At 48.0% G+C, this 15,674-nt stretch overlaps 4 long non-coding RNA genes across 4 annotated transcripts; 2 read left to right on the top strand and 2 right to left on the bottom strand.

Moving 5' to 3' along the window:
- Positions 1–1,152: 1,152 nt before the first annotated feature.
- On the bottom strand, positions 1,153–4,223 carry LOC140698933 (uncharacterized). Its single transcript, XR_012076944.1, has 3 exons — positions 3,570–4,223; positions 2,664–2,698; positions 1,153–2,223 (listed from the first exon to the last, which is right to left on the bottom strand). It is a non-coding gene; the product is annotated as an uncharacterized lncRNA (long non-coding RNA).
- Positions 4,224–4,318: 95 nt separating this feature from the next.
- Positions 4,319–4,776, top strand: LOC140698934 (uncharacterized). The gene is made up of 2 exons (XR_012076945.1): positions 4,319–4,382; positions 4,568–4,776. It is a non-coding gene; the product is annotated as an uncharacterized lncRNA (long non-coding RNA).
- Positions 4,777–7,108: 2,332 nt separating this feature from the next.
- On the top strand, positions 7,109–8,785 carry LOC140698932 (uncharacterized). The gene is made up of 2 exons (XR_012076943.1): positions 7,109–7,448; positions 8,321–8,785. It is a non-coding gene; the product is annotated as an uncharacterized lncRNA (long non-coding RNA).
- A 2,212-nt stretch (positions 8,786–10,997) lies between these two features.
- On the bottom strand, positions 10,998–12,015 carry LOC140698935 (uncharacterized). The gene is made up of 2 exons (XR_012076946.1): positions 11,904–12,015; positions 10,998–11,518 (listed from the first exon to the last, which is right to left on the bottom strand). It is a non-coding gene; the product is annotated as an uncharacterized lncRNA (long non-coding RNA).
- Positions 12,016–15,674: the final 3,659 nt, after the last annotated feature.

The raw sequence follows: 15,674 nt of genomic DNA, 5'->3' as shown, positions 1-15,674 counted from the left end.
GGATGATCAGTGATCATTTCTCCTATTTTAAGATTCTCAACTCACACCTGTTAAATGCCTTTTGCCAAGGTAGCATACTCAAATTCCAAGGATTAGGACGTGGACATGTTTAGGGGGGTGATTGTTCAGCCTACTGCAGGCCCCTCGCAGCTGCTGCATCCTTGTACATCACCGTGAAGACCACCCACTCTCCTTGCTGGTGGGTGAGCCCCACTGGTTCTTCTGGAAAGGCCAATCCCACCCCCCATAGTCACTCCCTGCATGGGCTCTTTCAGTTCGCACCAACATGTTCAACTATTTTCAAAGCACGTTATGAGTCAGGGTGACTAAATTAGGGGCTTCCAAGCTCAGATTCACATTTGTCTCTAAGATGCTATGCCTAGGTGTTGAGCTGAGGTGCAGACTCACTCTTGCATTCATTTATTCCAGAGGTTAAAAAAACAAACAAACAAAAAAACCCAAAACCAAAAGAAACAAAGCACCTGCTGACTTACGCTGATCAGCTGTGCTTCTTTTAAGATGCCATTGTTGCCATGGTGACCAGAGGCTAAAGAGATTCTCTCACCTCTTTCTCATTTCCCACCCCCTCTGTACGTTTCCTCAGCAGATCTCCACTGCATTCATTTACGGATACGTCAGGGGCACTCTCCTACCTAAAGAAAATCCTCGTTCTGCTTTCTGCAAGTGGGCATCTCTGGGGCCAGTGAATCCAGCCTCCAGGTGAGCCCAATACAGTTTGGCTAAGAGCCACTGACATAGAGAAATACTCAACCATGCATTCTGAGAAGTGTGTCTTGGGATATTCACTGCAGTATTACTGATAATAGTTTAATATTGGAAAACACTTAAATGTCCATTAATAGAGAACTAGCTAAAACACCTATGGCACATTCATACTGTAGAATACTGGCAGTTAACATAGAATGGGCTGATTTATGCATACTCATTTGTTGAGATACCTGAAAGATATTTTTAAATGAAAAAAAGCATGTTGTAAAATAATTGCTAGTACAATCCTATTTTTATTTACCTCCTCAAAACTGTATATTTCTCCATGTGTGTAAGTATGTAAGGGCATAGAGGAAGGCCTGAAGGATGCATTAATAAATTGATTACTCTGGGAAGGGTAGGAGATTGAATTAGGGTCAAGGAGACTTTCCCATTATCTTTACTGCTTAGAATTTTTACAGTGAAAATGTATTAGCACTAAAATGTATTTGTAAATTATAACAGCACTTATGAAGTTCCAGGCACTGTGAAAAGTTGTGAAAACTCCAAAATAAACAATACATGGTCTCTGTTCTAAAGGGTTTGTAATCTGCTGGGGAAGATAGACCTGTAAAAGAAAGAATAAAGTATTATTCATACTATGGTGGAAATGTATACAGGTCACAGGGAAGCTTAAAGGGGGAAGAATCAGTGAATTCTACCTCTGAGTGGTTGGTTGGGATACGGAAAGGTAACAGGGATGTAGCAACCCTTGAGCTGCATCTTAAAAGATGAGTTGTGTTAATTAACCCAGGAGGCCATTAGACAGAGATGACTCTGATGTTGTGGTCACCTACACAAGAAAACCAAAATCTGAACTTGTAAAGGCCTCAAGGTTATGAAACTGGGCTTCAAACTGTAGCCAATCAATAATGTGCTTGCTCTGTTTCTGCCTTTTCTCTAAAAAAGTCTCTCCCCACTTCCTGTCTTTTGGAGCACTCGTAACCACTTCTGGTTTGGTGCTGCCCAATTCAAGTCAACAAATGTTCAAGTAAACTCAAAAAAGTTTGTATGTTTCAGTTTATCTTTTAACCATAGAGAGTTTCCAGGTCTCTGGGACGTGGGTATGGGGTGGAATGCACAACACTGGGAAGGAGGCTGGATGGGACTTCCAGGCTGAGGGAGCCTTATACACAAAGGTCAGGAGGCACGTTTACTGTGTTTGGGGATTATGTGGCTGTGCTGAATGTTCCCAACAGGTAAGACAGGAGAGAAAACTGAAGAGGTAAGCCCACCTTCACGTTCAGAGTATTACCAGGAGAAGGGGGGGCCACACACCACGCATGTGCAATGCTGGGTTTGCCCATCCTTCAGATGAACGTGCAGAGGGAGCCTCCGGAGAAAGCAGTAGCTGTGACTGTGGCATCAACTAGACTTGTGTCCTCAATCCAGCTCCCGCACTTCAGAGCAGTGGAATTGTTTTCAAATTACACCCAGCCCTCTGTCTCCACATTCCTAGAATGGAAATAAGCATATCTCCCTGGTAGTGTTACCAGAAAGTAGGTTCTTGTCCTGTTGCTGAAAGAATTCAGAGACGAGATACAGAGGTCAACATAGTGAAGTAAGAATGTAGCGGTGATAGAAAACTCTCAAAAGGAGAGCGGGCCAACTCAGGTGAGTAGCTGTGCTGAGTTTCTTTGTCAGGCTGGTTTTATGGGTGTAAAAGTGAATGAGTGGGATATTCATGGGGGAGGGAGAAGCTTGGGGTTGTATTTCCTGATTTTCACCCCAGCTCCACCTTCCCCAGGGGAAGAGGGATTTTTATTCTTCTTTAATCTGGATCAGAAGTATCACGGTGTCAGTGCATGATGGGTATTTCTAATCTGCAAGGCTAATTTTATTGTAATAAGGGCATAATGAGCAAGGGGTTACTTGCTGATGCAGAAGATGCCTACCTTTCTCCAGGTTTCTTTGTCAGCCTCCAGGACACCTGTAGACCCAAAATGGGTGGTTTCTTATCAGTCCAGAGGTTCTTGCTTTTCTCTGTCTGCCCAAGGACCCCCATTTTTCACAGGATGCATGGTTTCCTGCTATTTAGCCTGCTCCCCTCTTTCTCTGCTCATATCTAGCTCTCTGCCTGCTCTAACTGTAGGACCCTCATGTATAACACATGATATAAAATATGTAGGAAGTCCCCAGCCTGATACGGCAGAAGATCATCAAAGGAGTGTCCCCTCTCTTCCCTCTCCCACACCTCCTCCCATCTTCCGTGTAGGCAAAACACTCGTCACACAGACCCTCCGTCTTCCTCCCCATGCCCAGTTCAAGATCGAGGGACCAGAGAAAAGCCCTGCCCCCGCAGGAGGAAGAGGCAAGTCATTGTGGGAAAGGGCCCTGGGAGTGGCAAGGGTTTCCTGGATCCGGGGCTGAGAAGCTGGTGTCAGGCAGAGGAGATCAGGGCCAGCTTCCTGACTCCCAACCCGACACCCCATGGGAGCTATGATTTCTCCTCTCTGGCTCTTTCTGGGAACCGTGCCTGCAAATTTTTCTGGATTCATGTGCTTTCAAAACCTCCAAATGAAAATGTTCTAAACTACTGTGAACTAAGAACACAGCTGGCTCCTTGTTTAAAGGTCACCTTAAAATCTTTATAAGCAAAGGAATTCGATTTTTATTGGAACTCTGTGTCCCTAATAATAACTCCTGGGCCCTGGTGTCCATGTTGTGCTTTTCAAAATGCCTTCCCCGACCTCATCTCATCTGATTCTCAGAAAACTCTACAGAGTAGCCGGGCAGGGGCAGGTCTTACCAACCTCGGTTTACAGATGAAGAAACAGAAGCTCAGAGAGTTTCTGTCTTACCAAGCTTGTCCAGAGCAGCCATGAGATCATCTCAGGCTCCTTCCTCCATGTGGGACAGGATCTGGCCACGCAGCCACATGGCTGTGGGGGACGAACACCCTCTGGTCAGCTGCGGTGCAAAGACAGCCCAAACTTAGGAGGCAGGCAGTGCAGGGAGGTCCAAATCCAACTCCATGATCTGTGTGCGCCCAGACAAGATGCTGCCTAGGGCTCAGTTTCCTCTTTACAAAACAAGAACGAGATCCTGTGCTTAGATCGTGGCATTTTGTAAAACCCCAACAAGAAGGTGCCAATGAGAGCGCTTTCAAAGCCTGGCACGCCAGCTGCATTAGGGGATGAGAATGGTTCGTGTTTTGTCGACGCCACTGCTATTAGGAGCAGTGGCTTTGCTGGGTAGTCGGAGGACTGAATATACGCAGGGAGCCTGGTTCAATGCCAGGCACGTAGCAGGTACTCAGTAAGCTGCAGTTATTTTCACTATGTGCTGTGGCTCAGTAACTTCCCACTTGGCTCCAGGTTTATGTCCCCCAGGACAATCAGGGACCCCATCATTAGCTTGCAGACAACATGGTCTGGACCTCATAGCAGATCTGCAAAAAAAATAAGCAATTTAACAGGTCAGTGGAACGGTGATCCACACCCCCTGACCCTACAGAGACCAGCCAACCTGAGACCAGGTCAACTGGGCTCAAAGGGAGTTCTAGTCCAAAGTTCACACCATGATGTAACAATGCCATTCCGTTTCCCGGGGAACCGCTTCATCTTCCTCCCCATCTGCGGGTTTTAGCCTGGCTCCCTGGCCTCTGTGACTTGGTGAATGGGGACAGGGGAAGTGTCTGGATCACAAATCCCTACTTCTGAGATGAATGGCTGTGACTATTTTCGGAGGCTTTGAAATTCTGGGCTTAAATGAGGCTTGGGATCTCTCTGAAATTTTCCCTATTCATGCCCCAATTAGCAGGGACAAGAAAGAGTTGTTTCTGTTTGCTCCTCCTCAGATCCAAGCTGGAGGCCCCCATAAACAAGCACCGGCGGAGCGATTTTGCTGGTGGTAATGGTTCTGTTCTCCTGACAACGGCGTGCAAGGGCTGGAGAACGTTCGTTCAACACAGATTTTGGGGACCATACTTTGAGCTTGAAACTATGCTGGGTTCTGGAAGTATATCAACAAAAACAGGGTCCCTGACTTTAAAGAATTCATAGTTTATTAGGGAATGCCAATAACTAGCCAGGCAAGTGCAATCCAGTGGGATAGGGGCTCTAGAAACATGGGACAGAGGTGTTTTACACAACTTGAGCGTGTGGATCAGGACAGGCTCAAGTGAAGAGTGAGAAAGGAAAAGCCAGAGATAGGATCCAATGGAATATTTAAGGAATAAGCAGAGCTAAGTGGAGCCACAGTGGAAACTGGGCAGTCGCAGAAAAACCCGGGGAAAACAAGACATGTAAACAAGGAAGGAGAGAAAAACCAAAGGGCAGAGTGGTCAGTAGGGAGCTGCAAACTGAAAAGTGTTGGCTACACTTGGCCATGAGGTCAATGCAAATATTTTAAGTAATTCCACCGGGGATGCTGAGGGAGAAACCCGGATATCAGGGGTGATAGATGGAGTGGGATGTCCAGAAACCTGACTGGAAATAAGGCAAAATCCTGAACCTGGGGGAGTACAGTACATAGGTGAACATTGTACTATTCCACTCTTATCTGAAAAGATTTACGCTGCTAATTTCATGGTATTGGCTGAAGGAAAGAAGAACGCTAGGGCAGTGGCTAGGTTGAATATAAGACTAGGAGACAGTTTCCTTGTTTTAATAAGTGAGGGTTGAATATATTTAAATCCTGGTGAAAAGATGGGGCTAGAAAGAGAAAGGAATAAAAGGATGATTAAAGGAGAAGGAAGGAGGGCGTGGAATCCAACACAAGGTGATGGTTTTGTCTTGATGAGCAGGAGAAACACTTCTTTGGAGAAGAACGAGGATCAGAAAAACTATGGAGCTCCCCCTTTGATTGTCTCTACTTTCTCTATCAGGGCAAAGTTGGCCAATGGAAATCATGGCCAGAGGAAAGTTCTAGAGCAGCTATTGAAGGGAACAAGAAAGGCAGAGTAAGTGCAGGTGTGTAGTTTTTTCCTATCATAGTAATATTTAAAAAAATTTTTTTAAATTGAAGTATAGTTGATTTAAAATGTCGTGTTAGTTTCAGGTATACAGCAAAGTGATTCAGTTATACATATATATGTGCATATATATTCTTTTCAGATTCTTTCCCATTATTGGTTATTATAAGATATTGAATGTAGTTCCCTGTGCTATACAGTAGGCCCTTTTTGTTCATCTATTTTATATATAGTAGTTTGTATCTGCTAATCCCAAACTAATAATTGATCCCTCCCCTACTCCTTTCCCTTTTGGTAACCATAATTTGCAAGTGTGTAGTTTTGATTTTTGCAAAGACATTCTTCCAAAGTGCTCCCAGCCCTAAGTCCTGCGTAGCCCGAAAGCAGGGATGACCTTGTCATTTGCACCAACGTCTTGAGTGTAAGAGAGCTGTGGCTTGAGACTCAGCTGCTGACTAGGGACCTGCAAATGGCTGGCCAGATTGCCTTGAGGCCCTTATGAATTTGGAGACCTTGGCTTCATTTGCGATGACTCCAATCTGCACATGAGTATGACAGTTTCTTGCCATGTTCTGAAGTCTGAGAATGAGATGGGAGAAATTAGATGGTCTGAAATCATCCAGAGCTGAGGTTTTGCCAGGTGAGTGCAAAAATCGTGTCAGCGAGATAAAGGAATTAGAAGTTGTACGAGAAATTTTGTGATGGTTCCTGGGATCAACCCTGCAGAGGAGAGGATGTGAAGACAGGCTGATAGGTGGGAGGTGAGGAGATTGAAGGAGTAGAGTGGACAGGCAGATTTTGATAAGGTCCAAGAGTAGGTAAGGTGCATGTAGGAAAGTGAAAGTTTAAGAAGGATGGAGGTCAGGATGAAAGGTCAATCGCATGGCATTTAACAGCTAGGAGGTGTCATGTGTCTTTTGTGGACGAGTTCCAAGTGAGACAAGGTGTAGGTGGGGACATAGGGAAGGGCTAAGGTGGGGTGGAGGTGAACGGTGATGAGACAGAGATGGGAACCAGGGGTTGGACGGCCTGCCCCCATGACACTGGGCTTCTCTGGTGGCGGGATAGGAGTGACAAGGGAGACCCTAGATCAGATGTCAAGTCCTCCATGAATATGTATGCGTGTGTAAGTGTGTGTGTTTATGAAGATCGTGTAAAAAGATGAAAGGTGTTTCTTGTCCTCTTTATGGCAAAATTATGTTACTTGATGTCAGCTGGTACTTCAGAAAACCGCAAAAGAGGAAAAGCTAGTCTCTGGAGTACTCTGCCATTTTTAATGCAGGCTTGGTTTTGACTCTAGTCTGTGACCTTTATGCAGGGGTTAGAACTCTTCGGGGGAACCAACATTTAGCTCACAATAGGAGGCTAAGATAGAAGTTCAAGCATTTGTGGGTGGGAGAGGGAGTGGATGTGAACAGCCTGAGGGCAGCCAGCATGGCTACAAGACGGGATAGGGCCTCTGAAGCACGCCTCAGCCGGGCTGGTAGAACTGTCTTCAACCCCAGGTCTGCACACCTCGCCTCAGGGATCACTGATGTCCTCTGGGCAGACTCCGCTGAAACTGCAGAGAAGGTTTAGTGGAAGGGTCCTTGAGGTCCCTTCCAATTCTGAGATTCTGTAAGAGATCCTTCCAGATGCTGGCGATTATAAAGTTGATGACTATTTTGAACAGATCATGAAATCAGCTGAGTAAGGAATGGCAAGAAAGCTGGCAAACAATTTTCTAGAAAGACAAGAGCCCCTGTGTTGGCTGTGTCTAGCTTAGGTGAGGATCCTGAAGGGGAAAAGTCACTTCTGGGAAGTGTGTTGAGGACGGGTGGGGCCCGGCAGTCCCCAGTGCATAGGTGGGCGGGCTTTCCCGTGGCCGCCCCTCCCCGGGCACCAGGCCTCCGGGCTGTGGGAGAAGCAGCCCGCACAGTGTGAGGTTCTCCACCGCTACCCCCGGGACCAGCGGCAGCACCCGGGGTCCGGTTAGAAATTCAGATTCTCAGGCTCTCCTCGGACCTCCTGAGTCAGACCCTCTGGGTCTGAGGCCCAGAAGTCCGTGTGTCAGCCAGTCTTGCGGCTGAATCTGATGCCCGCTGCAGGATGGGATGGCCAGCGGGGAGGTGAAGAGCTCAGTCTTATACACAGATCTCTTGATTTGAATTCTAGCTCTCTCACCTGTGTGACTCTGGACAAGTTCCCTAGCCTCTCTGAGCTCTGGTTTTCTCCTAGGTAAAATGACAGTTATCTGTAAGGGTTTCGGAGAATTAAAAGAGGCGATATTTGTAAAGAACTTTGTACAGCAGATACAAAAAATAACAGCAATTACGATTACGCCTGCTGTGGCCACCTTTATTATTTCTTTTTAATTAAAAGAAGTTTTATTTTTGTGGGGGAAGTCATTAGGTCTATTTGTTTATTACTAATTTTTTTTTTTTTAATGGAGTACTGGGGATTGAACCCAGGACTTCACGCATGCTAAGCATGCATTCTACCTTTTACCATTTGAGCTATATTCTCCCTGCCTAGAAAGACACCTTTAAATTCGTGACTTCAGTTACCAGGTTTCTGGCTTTTCTATACCCCTAGGCTGTCAGACGAGGTTTCCTAGCTGACACTCACCCTGTCAATTCAATTCTGCCCCAAATCCAGCCTGACGGATTCTGTCTACAGAATGGAGAGCTGTTGGCCTGACCTGGCCCGATAAATTAGTTCCCGTGAAGAGACTGATGCACGTGCCCAAGGTTGTGACTCTGGAACCAGGGACCAGCATGAGCAGAATGGGGAGGACAGACTGCATTTGGGATGATGTCACTGCTGCCTTTTTGGGGAGCGTCCTTTACTTCCTGCTACCAGGTTTACTACTGTCTGCTTTTCACAACGTCACGTCTTCGAGTGACCCGGAGGGCCTGAAGTCTGTTTTCTTCATAACACACGTCAGCAAAGAACACCTGCACACAGTTTTTCCTCTTGTGTGATCACATCCTGAGCGCTGTGTGAAACGGGCAGAACAGGGCATGTTTCTCCATGTCCTCGGTGGGGAAACTGAGTCCTCGGTGGGGAAGTGCCGTGTCTAATCAAAGGTCACAGAGCTGGTGAACATAATACTACAGCCCACTTTCCTGAGTCCTGATCTGATGCTCCTTCAAATATACCACAGGCTTTCCTAAAATGAGCACGGAAGCTCCTCCAAAGCGGGTGACCTGAGCTCTAGAAGGTCCAACTTTTTGTCTGAAATTCCCTTTCCTCTCCTGGAGGTCAACTTCCTTGCTGCTATTTGACCTAATTTCCTCTGGCTCAGTTCTCAGTGGGGAAGAGAAAGCCCTTGGGGGGAAAAAACAAGAAAGTCCTTCCCTGCACCTCAAGTCTGGCTCACCGTCTGCTCCCCTGACCCCAACAACCTAGACCCCTGAAGAGCTTAGGATGGGTCAGGCCAGCCACAGGGGCACTTTCCTTGTTTTGCATCTGAAACAAGGGGCTCGCTGACAGTTTTTGCATGAACTCAATGTCTATGGTGGATAAGAACCTTTTTTTTTTTTTTTAACTGGGCTTATATAATCTTTTTCTCTTTAAAGTAAATATGGCAAACACCTTTCTGACCTGCCCTCATCCTTGTCCTGGTGTAGGGATCTGACTGGGTGGAGGGCTGAGGGGCAGGGCTTGGCTTGGTGGTGACAGAGAGGGACACTGTCTTTTCCTGGGAACAGATGTTGGTCTCCAGCAACATTTCAAATCCATGTTCAAGGTTATCAGCCTCCCTACAACCCCCAGTCAGTTTGACTGTGGGGAGGAGAGGCAGGAATTGAAAGTTAAAACCTCTTCAATCTTCTATTTCCCCCAAACACACACATTATTGGCTCCTTGGCTTGAAAAGCCCAGGAGAGCCCAGCTCTGGGTTGTTCTGAAGTGAGAGTCTGGAATGGGTGGGGAGGGGGGCTGTGGGGACACCTGAGATTGGGTGCAGGCCTGAATGCCGTGGTCTGCCTGGCATGTGACAGTCTGGTCAGCAGGCGGTCCTGCAGCAAGGGCTGGAGCGTCTGTGCCCAGGCATCACCTGGGCTGCTGCACTGTTGCCATGGCTACCAGTCCCCACAGCTGCTAGGAGAACCTGGTTCTACACAGGCCCTGGGGGAAGGCAGTTTCAGAGCTGGGCCCTAGCTCCAACCCTCTTTTTCTCTCCCATCTTTGTACTTTTCTCAGTTAGCTCGGGCTGCCATGGCAAGTTACTGGAGCCTGGGTGGCTTAAACAGTGTAACTCCTCACAGTTCTGGACGCTGGGAAGACCAAGATCAAGGTGCTGGCCAATTTAGCGCCTTGTGAGAACCCTCCTCCTGCCTTCTCACATGGCCTTTCGTTGGTGTGTGCACTTAGGAAGAGAGAGAAATGCAACATATGAATTCAGGGGAATACAAGCGGTCAGTCCATAACGGTCCTTGGCTGCCTGAGTCCTGCCTGGCGAAGGAGTGACCTGTGCCTGAGGACACATGTCTTCTGTCATCCAAACTTTACAATTACTTGGATTCTATTGAGAACATTGTAGTTAATGTTAAAAATACCAGCTTCAAAAATAAACCCCAATGGTAGACATTCAGTTGTTTTTAAATGCACGGCAAAGCTCCCTTCGTATATGTCTGGATAAAAGAGAAAGTGTTTCGTCTTAGGTCAGGCATCCGATGGAGGGAACTCTCTCACACAGGCTGTGAAGGACAAAAGGGAAAGAGCCCATCTGGTTAGATTAATTGAAGGCATCTGATTTGCGCCTTGACTCCCTTCTAAGAGCCTTGGAGATGACAGGGACCTTCAGTTAGCCACATGAAAAAGCAACTGGGCAGATAACTGCAGAGTCAGCGCCAAATCTGTAGCCAAAGAGATGAGCTCTTCTGAGCCTGGGGGCCGGTGAGAATGACTTCAGTCCATTTTCCCCCTGTGCTGCTAACAGTGAGGTTCACCACCCACGGAGGCTGTGCCTTCCTGGGCTCTGGGCTCTGGGCTCTGTGCCTTTGCTGACTTACCAGCTGCTCTCTTAGAGCAGGAGGGAGGGAAAGCAGGGGCTCGCTGTGGATGTGAAGGCTGCCCCCAGCCCCCCAAGGTGTGAGTCCAGCTGCCCTGCCACCTTGAGCCCAGGCAACTGCACTGACCTCCACTGTCGCCTGGGCTCGCCCAGGTGGGCTGCTCCGCCCCCAGGATGATTGAGTCCATCGTCCCATAGGGATTTGTTGCTGTTGTTGTTGTTAATTTGCTTTAAATTTTTTTTTTACTGAATTATAGTTGATTTATAATGTGTTAGTTTCAGGTGTACAGCAAAGTGATTTAGGCATACACACACACATATAAATATATATATATTCTTTTCCAGATTCTTTACCATTATAGGTTATTACAAGCTATTGAATATAGTTCCCTGTGCTGTACAGAAGGGCCTTGTTGTTTATCTGTTTCATATACAGTAGTGTGTATACGTTAATCCCAAACTCCTAATTTATCTCTCCCCGCCTTTCCCCTTTGGTAACCATAGTTTGTTTTCTATGTCTGTGAGTCTATTTCCGGTTTGTCAGTAAATTCATTTGTATCATTATTTTTAAGATTCCACATAGAAGCGATGTCATATGACACCTGTCTCTGACTTTCCTGAATTTCTTGAGCATCTGTCAGGCAGGAGCACGGGGCTGGCGTTTGCTGAATGCGCAGAGCCTGTCCTCGGGGTCTGCGGTCTAGGCTATAAGCCCGCCAGGAATTTGCCGCTGTGCAGAAATACATGCAGCAGGAACAGAGGGCAGGAAGCAGCCACCAGCCTGAGAGGAGACTTCTAGGAGGAGGCGACACCTGCTAGGAATCTTCAGGGGGGAAAAGCTTTCCAGAAAGAGCAGAAATGGGCGGGTAAATAGTCTCACCCCGTGCAACTGCGGCGCATCTGATAAATGCAACAAAACGCCTTGTGGAGTGACTGAACTCTCTGAGGAGCAAGATGCGTGGCAAGTTTTCTGCACGGTGTGTGTGTGTCTGCACACAACCACGCACTAGAAGGTGTTCCCCCAAACGCCCTCCCTGTGGGAGGCCATCCAGGAGAAATTGTCAGAGCTGCCCCAGCGCCCACGGTTACCCCGGAGTCTTGTCTCCTTGTCAGCTCCCGCCTCCTGGGGTGACTGACCCCCTGTGTCCTGTGTGAGGGTGCCCCCTGCAGGCACCCACGCCGGGCCGGTGCAGCCCGCCCGTCAGTCTCCCACGTGTTACCCACCAGCTTTAGTGGCTTCCCCTGGCTCGGGGCGAAGGCGGGACCAACGGCTCTGTTCACAGCTGTATCGGAGCCCAGCTACAGGGAAGCCGGGCACGTGGTTTCTCCAGGGAGCTCAGGGGCTACCACAGGGATGGAGCCAGAGGCCCTGGCTCCCAGTGCCTTGGCCAGAACTGCTGTCTTCCCTTGTGTAAGCCTCTGCGTGACATCTCATCTGAAAATCACAGTTCTGCTGGGGAGTCAGGACTTCACCAGCCTCCCTGACTCCAGTCCTGAGAACAACCACGTCTGAGCTGAGGCTGCCTGGAAGCTTTCCTCTCCTCTCTCCCTGTCCTTCTACACATTTCCTTTCCTCCCTGCTGCCCACGCTGCCCGCACCTCTGCTGATTCCTCATTACCCAGAAGTGCTGTCTTTTAGGAATACCCAGTGGCCTCCAGGCCTCGTGCAATGGCTAAGGTTGAGAACTTTCATTTGCCGTTTCTCCCTTACCGTGTAACTCTTTAACACCTCCTCATGCGTGGTCTGCATCAGAACCATCTGGAGGGCATGTTCAAACACAAGCTGCTGGGCCCCACTCCTAGAGCTTCTGACTCACTAGGTCTGAGATGCGGGCTCAAGAATTTTCACTTCCACCAGGTTCCCAGACGATTCTGATGCTACAGGTCCAGGAACCCCCACGGGGTTCTATGCATACAATTGAACATTAGCACAAATCCTTCTTGAGGTATCAAGGGTAGGATGAGTTTAGGACCACAAAGAAAGGGTGACGCTGAGCAGTGGGTGGTAACTGTGCTCAGCTGGGGGTGGGTGGAGGAGAGTGAGATGGTGACTGAGAAGAGGGGTTAAGAGAGAGGGGTTCCTGGGGTAGGAGGTGGGACTAAAGATGACATGTGATCTCAGATAGAAAGGGTCTGCTCAGCACCTCCCACCGATTGTGTTAGGTCCCGCATCCTGGGGATAGAACCATCTAGAGCTAAAGGTGATTTTAAAATATCATCGTGTGTGTTCCGTCATGGACTTGGTCCCCCAAATATTTGTGTCTACTGCTTTCAGAGCATGATGAGGGGGCACTGTGGATACAGAGACACAAAGTTCCCATGCTTGCCTTTGAGTTATGCTTCCTCCAGTCATTGTACCGAACGAGTGAACAAGCGCCACGTGATGTGGCAGTGGTGGGACAGGTGGGGGGGTGGCGGTGATCATGGCAGTGATGTTGTTCGTGGTGGTGGGCCTGGTACTGGTGGAGGTGATGGTGGTGACGGTGGTGCCAGTGATAACTTTCTGAATCAGGTCCCACCTGGCTGCCAGGCTTAGGGGGAAGCCCTCTCCTTACCTTATCTTATTTACTCCCCCAACAACACAAAGAGACAGACATTATTATCCCTGTTTTATAGATGTAGGAACCCAGCCAGTCCACAGTCATACAGCTCAAAATTAAATGGCAAATCAAGAACAGCCAGTTCTTCCTGGCTGCAGCGGCCCAGCCCTTCCATATCCTGACCCTGCCACACCAGCCTGCGTGGCGCCAGATGTTTGCTGTGGGCAGGAGGCCTCGAATTTTATCTGGGGGGAAAGATGTGGTTAGGTCAAGTCCCTAAAGGATGTACTGCTGGAGCCGTGACCCTGATGGACAAAGTGGAGGAAGGTGCTCCAATAAAAGAGCAGTGTTTAGAGTTGGAGACTTCAGCCCACTGAATAAAGACTGCTACTTTTAGAGAGTTAAAAGTTTAAAGAAGGCAAACGTAGCTTGGCCACCCAGGACAGACGTATTTCCAGAGAAAGCTGGGAGTCCGCTTCAGTGCATAGAAGTGAGGGTATTGGGGAAGCGGAGAGGAGCTGAAGCTGGTCGGAGACCCACTGTGCTCACGTGAGGATCAGCCAGAGCGCCCAGCGAAACAGATGCTGCGGTCTCAGCAAAGGTCAGAATTCAGTCGTAGGTGTGTCCGTGGGGGCATCAGCCAAAGAAAATCCTCATTTGTAAAAACTCCAGAGAGCAGACGTCTCTAAAAGGTGTATTCCACAGATTTGCGCAAGCACTTCTCTACTTGTATTTTTAAATTTTATTTTATTAAAAATATTTTTCTTTATTGAAGTATAGTCGGGTTACAATGTGTTAATCTCTGGTGTACAGCGTAGTGGTTCAGTCATACATATATCTATATTCCTTTTCATATTCTTTTTCATTATAGGCTATTACAAGGCATACTTGTAAGTGGAAACTTGGTTACTATGGCTACCTAAAAAGTCACTCTACTTAGTGACATAAAGCAACTCTTTGTTATGCTCACAGAGTCCGTGGGTCAGGAATTTGGACCCGGCGCAGCAGGAGCAGCTCCCTGATGGCCTCGGCTGGATGGCTCAGGGCTTAAATCATTTGAAGGTTCGTTCTTGTGCATGTTGGGTGGTTTATGCTGGTTGGGACCCCATTTCCCTCTTCTGGAAATGAATCTCTCCAGGTGACCTCTGCTTGGCTGGTTTGGGCTTTCTCACAGCCTGGGGGCTGGGTTCCCAAGGTGAGCATCCTGAGAAAGAGAGAGAACCAGGTGGACACCACATGGCTTCATATGATTAGGTCTTGGAAATCAGGCAGTGTCACGGCTGCTGTTGAGCCAGCGACAAAGGCCACCCCACGTTCCAGGTTCATGTAATACAAATGGGAAGATGCTAGAAAATATGTGGGACTGGAAATCTCTGCAGCCATCCCCAGCGGTGTCCCCTGGGAGACTCAGGAGGGGAAAGAAGAGGACACTGGCCCTAGAGAGCTAAGGTGCACATCAAAGGAATGATTTCAATGAGCCCAGACTTTTGCATCTTCCCATACACAGAAAAGCGCTAAATTCCTTAACTGGAGGTATCTGGTATTCTTGAATTAACAGTAATCTTTTGATGTTCCAATTATCTAGTCTTTGTTGCAAAAACTCCTATATAGCCTGGCTTCTCCCCTTCAGAGCCATCTCTTAGAGATATCTGAGAGGCTGCACCCCAAGCTTGAAGTCCTCAAAAATGTCCCCCAAATGAAACTAACTCTCAATCTTTAGGTTGTGCATTTTTTTCTGTCAACACCTTTTTTTCCTAGAAAGGTTTGGTGGTGCTTACAAAAATGCATGTAACCCCAAAGGGGGAAAAAAATAGAGCGAAGGGACTCCAGGCAAAGGAAAAATAGTGCTGTTGAATGACCAGCAAAGGAAACTGGAAACAGGAGAGATGCAAGGTGTCTGCACGGATCTGCCTCAGGACCTCCTGGTGACCAGCAAAGAGAGGCTCATGGCTTTGACAGCACTCACCAGCCCAGTTCTTCCAGAAGATGCACTGCTTCTTCAGTTGCCAAGCCCTGTGCCTGGGGAACGCCTTCCAGAGTTCCTTACAGGGAGAGCCACGGTGATGAGGGGTGGGAGACGGTGGAAACCATGCCTTATAGACGCAGCAATCAAGTATTTGCCTGGGGCAGCTTCTCCCGAGGCTCTGCAGTGGGAACAATGGGCCCCCTCTGAGCAACTGTTCAGTGAATGTGGTTCTGTGGGGAGTCAAGTGCATTAGTCCCAGAGCACAGCTAGTGCGTGAACTCACTGACCCAGAGATGGAACTAGATACTCTTCCTTCATCCCTCTCTAAACATGACTGCTTGTATACCAGGCTCTTCTAATGATGGAATGCAAAAGAGTTCATGGTTGGAGACTTTGGAAGGACCCGGAGAGGTTGGGGTTAAATTTCTCCTTGGAAGGTTAAGGGGCTGAATCAAGGCAATTGCCTGGAGGTGGTAGAGGGGAGGTCCT

The sequence above is a fragment of the Vicugna pacos genome, chromosome 10 (assembly GCF_048564905.1).
Source record: "Vicugna pacos chromosome 10, VicPac4, whole genome shotgun sequence".
NCBI lineage: Eukaryota > Metazoa > Chordata > Mammalia > Artiodactyla > Camelidae > Vicugna > Vicugna pacos.
This window is presented reverse-complemented; position numbering and strand designations above follow the sequence as displayed.